The sequence below is a fragment of the Echinops telfairi genome, unplaced genomic scaffold (assembly GCF_000313985.2).
Source record: "Echinops telfairi isolate 266 unplaced genomic scaffold, ASM31398v2 ScPeMD7_7469;HRSCAF=8507_0, whole genome shotgun sequence".
Taxonomy (NCBI): Eukaryota; Metazoa; Chordata; class Mammalia; order Afrosoricida; family Tenrecidae; genus Echinops; species Echinops telfairi.
Genome location: NW_022111372.1, coordinates 54,424,324 through 54,441,867, shown reverse-complemented (window position 1 = coordinate 54,441,867; position 17,544 = coordinate 54,424,324).

Here is a 17,544-nt window from a genome sequence, read left to right as displayed (position 1 = left end):
CTCTCCCATGTTCATCACAGCACAGTTCACAATAGCAAGATAGTGGAAATAGCCCAAATGCCCATCAGTGGAACAATGGATAAAGAAGCTCTGGTACCTACACACAATGGAATACTACACATCCCTAAAAAAAGTGATGAAACCATGAAACACCTCATGACATAGATGGACCTGGGGACAATTATGCTGAGTGAAGTTAGTCAAACACAGCAGGACCAATATTGCATGAGGCCAATTTACTATATTATAGGAGATCAATACACCGTAAGTGTAACCACCAGGAAAAAGGAAGGCAAGTCTGTTCTCAGGTCACGGAATACTTTAATCCAGTCTCCAAGGCCACAAGGTGATGTGCCTGCCTAAGGATTGTGATCCATATATCATGCCTCATATCTCAATAATAGTATAATAACATCTTAATTGCCATTTTGACAGAGGAGGCCTAGTCCAGCTGGAGTTAGTTTCTCGTGTTGGGAGAGGGAGACCAATCCGTTTCTTTCATGTAATCTTGTTCTATGGTCAACCCAAATCAACTGACATTTCTTCAAGGGTACTTAGTGAACATTAATGGAAATCCAAGTCTAGAGGTAGTGGGGGCACATGTCTGTCTCACAGAAGACAGTTTCACTTTGTTGGTAGGTAAACCAGGTAGAACAAGTTTCCATTGAGAATAATGATTAAAAATATACCCAGTATTGTTTTCCTAATTGGGCACATTTGATCTACTTTCTATCCAGCTCTTGGTGGCCCAGGTCACATGCTATAGATACCTGAGCTATTAGACTCTGTTCTTTCAAGATGCACTACATCATTCCTAGGCTACACCAGAGTGATCCAATTTGGAAACCCCACTAAGAAAATTGGACTTTACTTTAAACACACTTGTAGCAGATTAAAGGAACTGAAATACTCCCATGAACATATGGCTGAAATGCCCTAGTGTGAGATGAAGCAGTTAATTCTCCCAAGGTTATGGATTTGGAAGTCTTTGGTTCAAATTGCTTGCTTTGAGCGTGCCAAATAAAGGATAACCCAAGGCTACTATCTATTGGACATATTCATACTCTCTTTGTTTTTTATTACATGCTTTAGTCCTGTCTTTATGAATTATCCTTATTGAAAATTTTGTTCTATTTCCAACGCTCATTGCTCTTACATAAAAAGTATCCAGTCACTTAAACTTTAATCTGTACAAATAAGTAATCTATGTACTTTAGTCCAAAAAGTTTTTCTATACATGTATATTTTCCTTTTCTTAACAGTGTTTTAAATTCTATACCATTCACTAAATTAATAATACTGTCAATATAATGGCCATATACCCCATGGGGATAACTTGTGATGATCCACAATGAAAGTATAATGATGTCTCTAAAATGTCTCAGGGATATATATAAACCATAGGTATGGTATATAAACGCACTTTGAGCTCTCCCTTAATTGTAGCCCTACTCGAAGGACAATCAGTTCTTGACACTTGCCGTCAGGAAGAGCTCACTATGGGTGCTATAGAAAAGTGTGCCAACACCAGACTGTGTGGCCACGAGGTGTCAATGGGATCAGGTATCAGGGATAGAAGATCCAAAACAAGATCCTTGTTTGCATCGCAATGCAAACAAGGAGGGTCACAGGGGAGACCCAAAGTCCATCTGTAGACAATTGTACATCCCCTCACCGAAGGGTCGCAAGAAAGGGATAAAAGCCAGCCAGGGTGCAGTATAGCACCAATGAAACACACAACATTCCTCTAGTTCTTGAATGTTTCCTCCCCCACCACTGTCATGACCCCAGTTCTACCTTACAAATCTGGTTAGACTGGAGCATGTACACTGGTACAGACAAGAGCTCTCGACACATGGCATCCAGGACAGATGAACTCCTCAGGGACAATAATGGGAGCAGTGACACCAGGAGAGTGGGAGGAAGGTGGGGGGAGAAGGGGAGAAAGGGGAGCCGATTGCAATGATCGACATATAACACCCCCTCACCCCCGAGGGACAAACAACAGAAGCATGGGTGAGGGGAGACAGTGGACTGTGTAAGATATGAAAATAATAGTAACTTATAGTTTATCAAGGGTTCACAAAGCAGAGGAGGGAAGGAGAAAAGAGGAGCTGACACCAAAGGCTCAAGTAGAAAGAAAATGCTTTGAAAATGATGATGGCAACATATGCACAGATGTGACTGATACAATTGATGCATGGATCACCTTAAGAGCTGCAAGAGCCCCCAACAAAAAGATTTTTTTAAAGAAAGAAAGCAAAGTATACTGAATAAATCAGATGGTGCCCAGTTACCAGAAAGAATAGCATTTGGGTTCTTAAAGACTTGTCTTAAAACAAGCAACCATCTAAGTGAGGTGTCAGCTAAGTCCACACTGAAGAAGCACATCATTTTGTGTGATCCAACAATTGGTTGGAAATAATAAAATCCAAAATTGGAGGAGGGAAAGGTATAAGAGCTCAGTTTCTGATACCTGGTTTACAGAAGGTTATGGATGACAGTGAAAGTCTAAAATCCATTTGCAGGGTCCCCTTATGGATTAAGCCTCTGGTGAATTCCCTCTATTGACCAAGCATGTGAATAGCCTTGCTATCAGACAGTGTATTGGAAAGTAGACAGATGCACATGTAGTTAGGTTAGAACTTAATACTTTCTCATTTATTTTCCCTTTTAGATGTGTTTTGTTGCTAGGTGCCATCAAGTCAGTTCTGACTCATAACAGCCCTGTGCAGAAGAGAAGGAAAGACTGCCCAGTCCTGCACCCTCTGCAGCACTGTTTCTATGCTGGAGCACATCGATGCAGACACTGTGTTGATCCATCTTGCGAAGGGTCTTTCCCCTTTTCACTGCCTCTCTACTTTACCGATCATGATATTCTTCCCCAGGGACTGGGGTCTCTTGACAACATGTCCAAAGTCTCACCATCCTTGCCTTTAGGGAGCATTCTGGTTGTAGTTCTTCCAAGATGGATTTTTTTGTTCTTGGGCAGTCCGTGGTACTTTCAGGATTCTTCCCCAGCACCATGCTTTATATGCATCCTTTTTCCTCAGTCTTCCCTATTCAATGTCCAAATTTCACATGCATATGAGGCCATTGCAAAGACCATGGCTTGAGTCAGGCACACCTTAGTCCTTAAAGTGACACCATTGCTTTTCAGCACTTTAAAGGGGTATTATGTAGCCGACTAATAATGCAGTATGTCTTTTGATCTCTTGACTGCTGCTTCTATGAACATTGATTGTGGACCCAAGCAAGAAAAGAATCTTGACAATTTCAGCCTCTTCTCCATTTATCATGATGTTACTTGCTGGTTCAGTTGTGAGGATTTGGGTCTTCTTCAGCCTGGATCTTCATCAGCAAGTGCTTCAAGTTCTCATTTTCAGCAAGCAAGGTTCCATCATTTGCATATCACAGGTTGCTAATAAGCCTTCCTCTAATTCTGATGCCACATTCTTCTTTATATTTTTCTCTGATTGAGAAATCACACTCAGTGTATTAGACCAGGTTGACTAGAGAAACAATCCAGTGGTCCTAATATATGCATAAAAGAGAGCTTTATATTAAGAAGTATTTATATATCAAGAAAGCATCCCAACCCACCCCGTCCAATTCAACTCCATAAGGCTCCTTACTAGTCCCTAAGTCCTCTTCAGATCCACACAGCCACATACCATGATACAGACGGCAGGAAGACCACAGGTCAGTGGGTTCAGAGTCATGTGGACAAAGGTCCGTGGAAACAAGGCAGAGATCTGGCAGCTCTCAGGGTGGCCAACAAGCAGAAAGGAGAAGGGGGGGCGGGGCGGCTGAAGAGAGAAAGAGAGCAGGTCTCAGTCACTAACACTCTAATAAGTAACTCACGCTCTTATACTATCAAGGAGTCATTGGCTCTGACTTGATCCACAGGCTTAATTCCACGACTACACATTCATACATCTTCAAGTTGACGTAAAATTATCTATCTACCACACTCAGCATACAGATTGAACAAGTAAGGTGGCAGGCTGCCTTTCCTGATTCAACACCATGCAGTTCTGTTCTCACAAGTGCCTCTTGATCCATGTACATGTTCCACATGAAAACAATGAGGTGTTCTGTAATTCCCATGCTTTTCTAGCCCATCCATAGTCTGTTTTGATCCACACAGCTGAATGTCTTTGAACAATCAATAAAGCAAAAATAAGCAGCTTTCTGGTATTCTCTGCTTTCAGTCAAGATCTATTGGACATCAGCAATGATATCCTTTGTTCCACATCCTCTTCTGAATCTGGCCCAAACCTCTGTCAATGTATCGCTGCACCATTTTAGATGGTCTTCAGCAAAATTTAACTTCCATGTTATATCAATGATCAAACTCAAAAAAACCTCACTGCCACGGAGTCAGTTGTACCTCAGAGTGACCTTATAGGACAGGCTAGAATGGCCTCTGTGGGTTCCTGAGATGATAAACTTTTTTAAAAATAGATACAAATTTTAATAGACTCAATAGGAGACAACAATCAAGAGGCACATTTATCCATATGCTTATCCTGCTTGAGGACTGCATTCTACCTATGTTATCACTGATCCATTTTAGCCTCTGCATGATGATAAACTTTTATGGGAACAGAAAGCCTTGTTTTTATCCCTCAGAACAACTGGTAGTTTCGAACTGCTGACTTTGTGTTTAACAGCACAACATAGAACACAGTATACCACTAGTGGTTCTGGTGGCATAATGGTGTATGCCCTGAACTGCTAACCACAAGGTCAGTGGTTTGAGGCATAAAGATTTATAGCCTTGGAAACCTGAAAGGTCAATTCTACCCTGTCCTATAGGGTCATTATGAGTTGGATCTCAATCATATTTTCTATAATATGAACATTCTGTTGGGTCACCTCTCTTTGGAATGGGTACAAATATGGATCTCTTCCAGTTAGTTGGCCAAGTAATTTTCTTCCAAATTTCTCAGTATGGACAAGTGAGTGCTTCCAGTGCTTCCTCGGCTTGTTGAAACATTTCCATCAATTCCTGGAGTTTTGTTTTTGGCTAATGCTTTCAGAGCACCTTGGACTTCTTCCTTCAGCACCATTAGTTCTGGCTCATATGCTGCCTCCTGAAATGGTGGAACACTGATTCGTTCTTGTAGTAAAGTGACTCTGTATGTTTTTTCCATCTTACTGGGACGCTTCCTGCATTATTCAGTATTTTGTCCACATAATTTTTCAATATTGCAACTCTAGGTTTGAAATTTTTGTTGAGATTTCTCAGTTTAAGATACACTAAGCATATGAAAATTCTGTACTAGATAGGACCTGGAAACAGGGGATCCAGGACACATAAACCCCTCAGGACCAAAAATTAGAGTAGCAATGCCAATAGGATAAGAGGAAGGTTGGGGGAGAAAGAGGGAATCGATTACAATGATCTACATACAACCCCCTCCCACAGGGACAGACAACAGAAAAGTGGGTGGAGGGAGACATCAATCAGTGTAAAGACATGGAAAAAATTATAAATTATCAAGGGTTCATGAGGGAGGGAGGGGGCGGGGAAACGTAAGGAGCTGATACCAAGGGCTCAAATAGAAAGAAAATGTTTTGAAAATGATGATGGCCACATATGTACCAATGTGCTGGACACAATGGATGGATGGATGGATTGTGATAAGAGCTGTATGAGCACCCAATAAAATGATTTTTTAAAAATCTGTTCTAGTTTTTATAATTTTCTATTGAAGTTTTTGTCTGTGTTATTTTGTTATTGTTGTTATATTTTGTTTATGGATATGTTTTTCTTTCTATGAAACCCAGGACAGGTAAATCTATAAAAACTGGATTAATAGTTCCGTAGGGTTATGGCAAAGGAGGTTGGGGGGAAATGGGGAGCTCATTGATAACGAATACAAGAAATAAGAAAATGCTCTAAACTAGTATGTGGTGATGATTGCACAACTCTAATATGTTTAAATCATTCTATTGTAGAGTATGTAAATTATATGTCATTTAAACTCAATAAATAAAATTTTAAAATAAATGTATTGCATTGGGCAGATCTGCTACACAATTTATTTATTTAAAATATTGAGGCACAAAGATGTCACTTTGAAAACTAAGGTGCACCTGACTCAAGCCATGGTATTTTCAATCACCTCATATGCATATGGAACTTGGATAATGAATGAGGAAGACTGCAGAAGAATTGATACATTTGAATTAAGACAGTGGTCAAGAATATTGAAAGCACCATTTTGCCAGAAAAACAAATTTGTCTTGGAACAAAGACAGCCGGAGTACTCCTCAGAAGTGAGATGACAAGGGTTCACTTCACACTCTTGTGTTATTTGGACATGCAGTTAGAGGAAACCAGTCCCCAGAAAGGGACATCCTGCTGGAAGAGCAGAGTACCAACGAAAAGAAGATGACCCTCAATGACATCAATGGCACAGTGGTTGCAATGATGGGCTCAATCGCAGCAATGGTAGATACTGTAGGACTGGCAGGGAGGGCACCACTGTAGTCTGTTAGGCAGGGTTGCTATGAGTCTGAGCCAACTCCATGGCACGTAATAACAACAACAATAACAATATTTTGATTCTGATAAGCAAAAGCTAAGATGGGGTCAGGGCTCAGAGCTAGACCAATCATTTTGATACAAGTCCAATGTCTCAAGTTTAGACTCTCAAGCACACCCTCATTTTGATCAAAGATTTTGTTAACATCCTGTGTTAATCTGGGGACTTTAGAGAGACAAATCCACAGAAACTCATGTATAAGAGAGAGTTTTATATAAAGGTTAAGTGACCATCAAGAAAACATCCCAACCCAGGGCTGCCCAAGCCCACAAGTCCAACATTAATCCATTAACCTATATGTCTGACACCAATCCACAAAGTCCTCCTCCATCTCATAAAACAGACACAATGGTGCTGACTGCAGGAGGAAAGCTGAGTCAGTGAACATATAAATATCTCAGCACTAGCAGGGGTCTCCACACGGCTGCTCCAGCACCCAGGGCTGCATTGGGATAGGTCCATGTAACTTCTCCTTGGGCATGTCTTGCAGGAAATCAGCCTTGCAAGCTGAAGCATGGAACTGGCTAAGGCAGCTACACCCTGGTGTGACCATCACAAAGCAAGAGACCCAGAACTAGAAAGGCGAGGCTCACTGAGCCATTTATCCCTCCGCCCTTCAATTAACCCCACATGTGTTTATCAGCCAGGTTGACACAATAAACTAACTACCTCACATCCTTTGATCACTATAATATGCATGCTTTTTCTTCAGGGGCTTGCAATAATGACATTCGATTACTTAGACTTTTGACAGTATTGTTTAATATTCAGACAGCATCTGATTTCTTTGTCCTGCTATGGCTTGGAATTCAGCTTCTGTGATCTTAGATGGGGAGTGAGGTGGGTAGGAGGGTCTGTGTGGAGATAAAGTTATGTTAGAGGAACAAATTTTGACTGTTCAAAGACTAAAACAGAGTCTAAGATCAAGTCCATTTGGGAAAGTGATCTTATCTATCTACATAATTATCTTTGTAAGCATTAAATTGGCCTTCTGTATCTTAACATTGGTTATATATTTTATGCAACATTCTTTTATTTCAATAGTTATAAATTCAACAATTAATATCATTAATACATTAAATTAATATCAATAAAATACTACTCTGGAACCCAATACTTTCAAATAACTATTTGGACATATAGGAGGGGGTATCCCCCACCCCACCTCTCCCTAAAAAACAAAACAGAAACAAGCTCCGATGGGCCGGGCTTTCGTAGTACACATTTTTTCCTGCTAGGTGAGCAGCAAGCAACTCACTCTGAGTTAGTTAACCCAGTGGTGTTGCCTGGGAAGGTTTTCTCTGGTCATGGTGAATTTTTTCATAAAAGCAATTTCACTCAAAAGTAGTTTTTTGGTGATGGTCGATTTAAAAGAACAGTGTGCAGCTGTGAAAATTTGGTTTCTTGCTTGGGAAAAATGCTGCAGAAGCTGTTGTGATGTTGGACACAGCTGAGAAGGACAGATTTGTGGTGAAAATGCAAGTGTACTAGTGGTTTGCTCATTTGAAAAAGGTGGAAATGTGGATTGATGACAAACCTTGTTCTGGATGTCTGTCAACTTCCCAAAGGGATGGAAATGTCAACGAAATTCATGCACTTGCGCTCAGAGTCCCATAATGGACCATTGAAGACGTGGGGAAGTTACCTGGACTATCTAGGAGCTTGGTTCCGCGAATTTTATTGGAAGATTTGGAAATGAAAGGGAATGCTACAAAATGTGCCTCTGGTTCTGACTGACCAGGAAAACGAACTTTGAGCGCAAACATGCTGTGCTTTGAAAGAACAGCTCAGAAGTGACCCAGAGTTTCCCCCCAAGGTCATTACTGGTGATGATACATGGTGCTATTTTAGGACCCTGAAAGTAAACATCAATCAAGTCAGTGAAAGATGTCATCATCACCTCTCCCCACAAAAAGCTCACCAAGTGAAATCAAAGATCAAGAGGATGCTCATTTGTTTTATAGTTGTGAGGGGGATAGTGCATTTGGAGCTCATTCCACCAGGTCAGTCTGTTAATCAAGCCTTCTATTTAGAGGTTCTGAAAAGATTGTGTACCAATGTGTGACAAAAAAGGCCTGGTTTGTGGCAGATGAGAGACTGGTTTTGCCACCACGATAGTGCACCTGCTAACTCAGTCATCTAAGTGGGTCAGTTTTGGGCAAAAAATAACATGTCTCTCTTGCCCCAAGCACTTGACTCACCTGACCTCACTCCATGCAACTTCCTTTTGTTTCTGTAAATGCAGAGGGACATGAAAGGACAGCGATTTGATGAAGTGGAAGAGGTGAAGAAAAAACGAGGGAGGTGCTGTCAGCCATCCAAACAGATGAGTTTGAAAAATGCTTCCAAGAATGGAATTGCAGATTTGACAAATGTACTAAGTGTAATGAAAAGTACTTTGCAGATGATAAGGTTGTTTCATTAAAAAAACAACAACATAGCTTTGAAAAAAAATCCTGCTTTTGGGGGGTACCCCCTGGTACATAGGAAAAAGAAGGAACAATCAAGTAGACAATGAATGCAAATCAATCTTCTTCTCATAGATCTTTGTAATGTCTTTCTCTACTTCTCTAAAAAAAACTAAAACAAACTGCTCATTACCATCAACTTAATTCTGGCTCATGGTGACCCTGTAGGAGTTGGTAAAACTGTAAGTTTCCAAGACTGTAACTCTTTACAGAAGTAGAAAGCCTCATCTTCCCCCAAGAAGCACCTGATGATTTTGAACTGCTATACTTCAGTTTAACAGCCCATGGCATAACCCACTATGCCACCAGGTACATACTCCTCTTTGTTAAGCTAAAGGAACGCTAGAGCTACAAACTCTTGAACTAGTTATTTATTGGGCTAATTTTGTAACTGCATTTTTTTCTTCAAGCACCAGAAGAAACTGTTGGAAATGAATAAAATTTAAATAAGCCTTTATAGTAAACAAAATTATTAGGCAGTAATAGTATAAGTTTACCATAAAGCTAATAGCATAAGAATAGTTGCATTATGTGAAAAGGTAATAAATATTTTAGCAGATTATATGAAGTTTCGTTTCATAGTCTGGGACCAACTCTCTACCTTAGATGCTGGATTCTGGCTACCTGAGTGTTTCAAGTGATTTTTAGTTTTCTAGAGGGTTAATAATTCTTTGGGCAAAATAATAGTCATAACTTTGATGTGTGCAATAATATCTTCTAATATTCTGTAGCTAACCTAATGCCATTAGTTATTGAGATAACTAATTATTACATTGAAATAGAGAAAGGAAATAGAGGTTTTAGATCTAAAAATAAAACTGTGTTAGTCCAGGTAGACTAGAGAAACAAATCCAGGGAGACTCACATGTGTATAAGAAAGAGCTTTATATATAATAAGAACAATTGAATATTGAGAAAACATCCCAGTCTAGTCCAGATAAAATCCCTAAGTCCAGTATAACCCATATGTCTGATACCAATCTTTAAATTCCTCTTCAGACTCATGAAACACATGCCGAATGCAGGATGATCACAGCCCAGTGGGTGGAAAGTCTTGTCGATCCAGTGGCCGTGTAAGCATCTCAGCGCTGGCAGGACTCTTCACTTGGGTTGTCCAGCTCGAAGGCTCTGGCTGCCATCAGCCTGTCTCCATGTGGCTTGTCAAGTGCAATGTCTTCCAGGAAGTCAGCCTGCATCCTGCCTCCAGAGAGCTATTTATCTCCTTAGTGCCTCCAAATGAGGTCATCAAGCTACTACCTGACTGACAGGCTAAACTCCACCTCTTCACTCTTAATTCTCTCAAATTGACAACAGATTATATAACTACCACAAAAACATTGAACAGCAACAATATTGTTTTTATAAACTATATGGTAATTACTCGAGTTCCCTGGTGTAGTGTGTATATATATTATCCTTTTCTGTGTGATACATATTCCTTTGTAGGTAATTTTGATCCTATGTAATTACAGCATTCTGTAAACTTTGTTAGTTTCCAAATAAGAGTTCTGGAAATATTGATTCAGTCTAGCGGCATCCATGTTCAAAGTATTATAACCCGAATATGCTTGATGTGATCATATTTGGTCGTTTTCAACAAATTAGCAAAGTATAAACTTACTTGTAGATAATAAAATGTAGTATGAGTGTGATTAACTTATAATTTTTATTTAAAAATAAAAGACATGATAAAAATTCATTACAAACTAATGCAAAGTGAAAAAAAATCAATCTAAAAAGCTTTGACTAAAATATCAACTTTCTTGTAAAAGAGTTTCACATATACACAGAGTAATCTTAAAATATGCTACCATATAGTCAGAGAGTACTGAGATTATTAAGTCTGATTAGCTTAAAAATAAAAACAACAATTATGGATAAGCAACATGAACATCTCAGTGCAGACTATCATCTTTGGTGATGCTATATTAAAAACAAAGCTTCAAGCAAGTCGATAATTAAAAAATACTAAAATATGATACAATATTATGTGCTTGTTGTCTAATTTTAAGCAAAAATCATTAAAGGAAGCATTAACATATGAATTTTAAATCCAAAGAAAATCGGACATGTCTCTTGTTTGGACAACCTGTTTCACGTAATTCATGAAATATGAAATAAAATTTTTTAGCATTTTTCTTTTCAGAAAACAGAAAAAAATACAGTTGTGGGTCTACACAATATTTCAAAGTTATCAGGAGTTTTTCATAGGTCACCAAGAAAGAGTAATTGAATTATTTAACCATAAATTTTAAAGGTTAAATCTCAGTATTTTTTTTCAAAATTACATGGCTTGGTTTTCAATGCAGGAAATTATCTTACTTAGATGTCAAATCCTTGCTTTCTAAACAGGTAAAGAAAGAATAAATTAACTCTTCAACTCAGTAATTAAAGAAAATTTTGTTAATAGCAAACACACACAACCTACTGGCACAGTTGTGAGGGTTTGGGTCTTGCTTCCGTTGAGTTGTCGTCAATCTTTGATCGTCATCACCAAGTGCTTCACATCCTCCTCACTTTCAGCAAGCAAGGTTGTGTCATCCGCATCCCGCAGGTTGTTAATAAGATTCCGTCCAACCCTGATGCCACACGCTTCAGATAATCCAACTTCTCGGTAATTTGCTCAGCATACAGATGGAAGAGGTATGTATGGGAGAACACAACCCTGACGCACACCTTTCCTTTCAACCATGCAGTATCCCCTCGTTCTGCTCAAACAACTGCCTCTTGATCCATGTACAAGTTCTGAATGAACACAACGAAGTGTTTAGGAATTCCCATTCTTCTCAAGGTTATCTAGTTTATTATGGCCCACATATTGAATGACTTTGCATAGTCAATGAAACACAAGTAAACATCTTTCTGGTATTCTTTGCTTTCAGCCAAGATCCATCTGACATCAGCAATGGGAACCATTGTTCCATGTTCTCTTCTGAATATATATGTGTATACGGTTATATCCTATCTTGGTGACATAGATAAACTTAAATATTACTAATATCTATAAGCTCAATATAACATTAGTGTGCAGCTAAATGTCTTAGAAATTTATTATGCCTATATACCATAAAACACAGATACTGTTCAAATAATGTTTGTTTTCATTCAAACTTTGACCACTTTCTGCATTTTTTCAGTCTAACTTTATCCCATTAAGATTTATCAGGTGGCTTTGGAAATCACTAATTCTCTGTTCAACCTGACCAATTTATTGATATGAATTTAACCTAAATTTCTGGCTAGGAGTGGTAACATTTCCTCAGATCATTTCAAGTGTGTTTCAATATGGTTTATATCTTTTGGCTTCTTATAATTTTTCTACATAAAGATAATTTCTTTACAGCTATTTTGTGATGGAATCCATCCAATTTCTGATGACTGTGGTAAGATAACATTTTTTCCTATTTTCTTTTGCCTTAAAAGGTCTTCACCATGTTATAAAGAGTCCTTCAAAGATTCTATGGCTTTTGTTAGTTCCTAGAAACACAGACAATGAAATTTATATAGAAATAAAACAAATCCATTGCCATCTAGTTGATTGCAACTCACAGTGGCTCTGTAGGACAGGGCAGAACTGCTCTGATGGGTTTCTGAGACAGGAACTCTTTATGGGAGTGCAAAGCCCTGCTTTCCTCCCTCAGAGCAGCTGGTGGTTTTGCAGGGCCCATCTTGTGGATGACAGCCCAACCAGTAACCCCTGTGCCACCAGGACTCCTAATTAAATTTATATGAGCACGTACTTATCATTATACTGTTTAGAATAGTTTTTCCTTGCCTTGAAGGAATATTACAACTTAATTTTTAATAAAATTACATAGAGGCAGGAAAAAGGATTCTATTTTTCATTATTTTGTCTTTTACTTGCTTTATACAATCCTACAGAGAAGCAATTAAAGGTAATTTGTCTTCTTGTAAAGGTCTTATTATACAATCAAAATAAATAGTCCATCTTCTTTCTGTAGGGTGCACTTCACAAATAGACAAGTTTCTCAGAGCAGCTACTACACAGCCAGATCATAAGACAGGTGCAAGAAGACATTTTTCTTGGGAGATAACAAATCTGATCTTTTAGTACAGCCTCATCAAAGGCAGAGATTGCCAGCTCTGGCCTCCATGTAAATCAGAAACTCGAACACAAAACAAAAGAGAAAAACCACACAGATATATTGGTTTGGAAGCTCAAAAACTAGGCTTATAGAACATAAAGCAAAACAAAAACCAAAAACACAACCTATCATATAGTTTTTAAAAATGTCTACAAAATAACTTGGTAAGAATTGACAGACAAAAGAATGAGAAGCTGCAAATGGTCAAGAATAAGAAGTGAAATGAGTGATATCAAACATATTCAAATGAAATAAAAAATACATTACTACAAAAGATTGTACTCCAACAAATTTGAAAACCTAGGTGGAATGGACATATCTCTAGAAACACAGAATCTCAACAAACCCATATCCAAAGAAGAAAAAGACCAGGTTATTAAAAAAACTTCCAACAAAAAAATAGTTCATGGCCAGATAGTTTCATGGGTAAATTCTATCAAGCATTCAGGTAAAGGTTGGCAGGTTAATGAGAACAACCAAATCCAAAACCCATTTTAAGAAGTGAGCATAACTGTAGTACTAAAGCGCAGGCAAGGCGCAGCAAGGTGGAAAACTACAGACTGACAGCCCTCATTAACTAGATACAAAAATCCTCAGCAAAAAAAACTGGCCAATAGAATACAATCCTCCAGCCAAAACCCAATACACTATGTTCAAGCAAACATCAAGCACGCCAGGATGTTTCAGCATTAGAAAATGAATGCAATCCACTACATTAAAAAAAAGATAGATAAGAACCAGATGATCAATCAATTTACACCAAAAAGACATTTGACAGTATACAATATCCATTTCTGATTTTTAAAATTCAGTAAAATAGATATAATAAAAACAAAATTTCTCAACATAATAAAGGCTATGTATGCAAAACCAATAATCAATGCAGGGTGGGAAGTCTTCGCCAGAGATATCAGACAACAAAAAGAAATCAAAGGAATCCAGATCATCAAAGAGGAAATGAAACTCACTATTTGCAGGTGATATCATCTTATATCTAGAAAATCCCAGAGACATGAAAGCAAAAGAAGTTGTTAGAAACAATTTAAAGATTCAACAACATGTCGAGATACAAAATTAACTTAAAAAATCAATCAGGTCCAAGATGGCTCTGAAAATGACAAGAAAATAATTACATTTACAATAACCATACAAAATGTGGAATATTTAGGAATAAATCTAGCCAGAGAAATGAAAGTCTTGTACAAAGAAAACGACTCTAAGAAACAAAAGAGACCTACAACAGTGGAAGAATAGTTCATGTTCATAGATAGGAAGGCTTAATATTGTGAAACTATCAAACTACCCAAAGCAATCTATAATTACAATAAAATTCCAACCCATTTCTCAACTTTACTCTTTAAAGAAATGGAGAAGCTGATTGCCAAGTTCATATGGATACAAAAGAGACCCAGGTTAAGCAAAGAACTACTTAAGAAGAAAAATAAAGAACCACTCACTTCTGAAAACTTATTACACAGACACAGTAGTTAAAGCAGCCTGGTACCAGTACAGTGATAGATACATAAACCAATGGAAAAGGATAGAGGAATCAGAAATAAATTCAACCTTCTGTCAAACAACTAATTTTTGACAAAGGGCCCAAATATTTTAAATGGGATAGACATAGTCTCTTCAACAAATGGTGCTGGCATCATTGGATTTCCATATGTAGAAGAACTTCACACCTCACCTTGCCCACACGCCATTCCACGTACATACAAAAAAAAATGCATCAAGATGCATCAAAGACCTAAAGATAAACCCAGAATTATAAAGGCCATCAATGAGAATACAGGGGCAAACTGAAGTGCCCCATTGTAGGATTCAGACATGCTATCAGTTATAACAAAGGAAACCACACGGTAGATGACAAAATAAACGACTGGGACCTACTGAAAAACAAGACACTGTGTATTAAAAAATATGAAATAAAAGGAAAACAAGAATCCACAAAGTGGGAAAGGGGTTTTTTTTGTTTTATTTTTACAATATGACAACGTATGAGGGACTAATCTTTAAAATATTTAGAAAATTGCAATGCCTCAACAAAAAGACAAGACAACCCAAAAGTGGGCAAAGTACACGAACAGAGAGTTCATCCGAAATGATGCCAACAAGCATATGAAGAAAAGGTCACGGTTTCTAGCCATCCAAGAGATGCAGTCAAAGCAATGATGATATGCCACCTGACACTGACAATGACAGATGAGGCTGCCGGAGAGTGGAGCCCTCACACTCTGCCGAGGGGAATGTGATTACGTGTCACTGTGGGAAGTGCGATGGCACTACCTCAGACAACTGGGAATACAAATTCCTTGTGATCCAGCAATACCTCTGCTAAGTATATATCCTCATAACACAAACAGACATAAGTACAGCCAGGTTCATTATAGCACTTTCCACAATAGCAAGAAGACGGAAACAACTTAAATTGTAACCTATAGATGGAAACAGCCTAAATAGATGAAGAAAGTTGGGTATATACACACAAAAGAATACTATGTTTCAGAATAAAACAAAGATGAAAGCAAGAAGCAACTCCGAGCTGGTGAACACTACCTAAGTAATATTAGTCAGTTACAAGAGAGCATCCATATGAGACTACTGTTAGGGATTTTCACACTAAAGGAAACATACTTTGGAGTTTTCCAAGGGGGGATGTGGGAAGGGAGAAAAGGGAGGGAAGATAAAACCATGGGCTATGCTGTTCACAGGTCATAACTTGGGAGAACTGGAAGATGGTAATTCACAAGAGGGAGAAGAGAAATCAGGGAGTGGGCGAGGGGTACACCATTGGGGTGTTTGATGACAGGTTTAAGCTGTTGAAGATAGGAAGGATTTTAAAAGACTTTTCAGACAGTTTTATATGCTGGTTTTGTAGGGAATAGAACAAAAGAGAGCTTAAGTGAAGTAGTATCAGATGAATAACAAGGCACAGGATACAAAAGAGTAATGGCCAGCAGCTAAACAGAGACAATAGAGCTGGATTTTGACGTTGTTGTTCCATATTTTGCTTAATTGATTTGGAGATAGTGTCTTGCATGAAAGTCATTTTGCTTCCTTGGTGGCTTTTAAAGACTTTCATATGTCAATCCAAACAATCATCCAATTGCACACATATTTGTCAAATTTGGGAGCCTTTCTTTTAACTGAAACTTGACTAATAGTTCCTTAAAAAGCAAATGTTGAGTTTGAAACATTTGTTCATATAAGGGGTCGGTGTATCCACAGATGATTCTGAAGAGCCCATAACACTGGCATGGTGCCTTACAAAACCAGAGAATTTGCACAGGCTAGAAAACTTGAATGTGTATTGAACAAAAATAGCAGAGTTAAAACTTACAGGGCTGAGATTTTGATCCTCTCAAAGTCTATGTTTATTAGTCTTGGAAGTCTCATGGTAACGGCCACATCAAGTACACTTTGGCAACAAATCCATCAAAGCACTTAGGGCAAGCTGGAAATGAAATCAGAAGAGAAAGCCAATAATAAATCTCAAATAATTCAATGCAGTGGAGCAGAGCTTGATTCAAGAGGCTTTTTACCTGGGACAGCTCCCAGGGATCCTGGGAGACAGATGTACTTCAAGGGCTCATACTTGCCACTGATGCTCCAGCAGCTCGGTGCTGAAGGTCCAAGTCTTTGATGTCCTAGCGGCTATCAGAGGAAATGCACCTTCAAATCCCCCTTACCTGACATGAGGCAAAAATCAGCAAGCCAGAATGCATACTCTACTAAAATAAATCCAGAGATTTATTGAAGGTTCAAAAGCAGTTCAAATTAGGGATGTGCTGGTTCTCCCAAAGTTAAATCAAATCCTACAGAATGGTGGAGAAACAGGCATATCAAAGAGTTAAACCCAAGTCCTAAAGGTACAAGGCTCCAGGAACTGATGAGACACTCATTGAAATATTTCAGGAAGCTTAAGAAGCACTGGAAGCACTCACTCATCTATGCCAGGACATTTGGAAGACAGCTACTTGGCCAACTGACTGGAAGAGATCCATATGTGTGCCCATTTCAAAAACAAGGTGAGCCAAGAGAATGCTTAAACTATAGAACGATATCATTGATATTGCACCCAAGTAAATTTTTACTTAAGAGCATCTAACAGTGATTGCAGCAGTACATTAACAAGGAACTACCAGAAGTTCAGGCCAGAGTCAGAAGGAATATCATTGCTAATGTCAGATGACTCTTGGCTCAAAGCAGAGAATACAATAAAGATGTTAACTTGAATTTCGTTGACTATTCAGTCATTCGACGGTGTGGGCCACAATAAACTTGGATGACCTTGAGAAAAATGGGAATTCCAGAACACTTCATTGTGCTCACTCAGAACTTGCACATGAAATAGGCAATGGTGTGAACAGAACAAACAAATACTGCACACTTTAAAATCAGGAAAGGTGT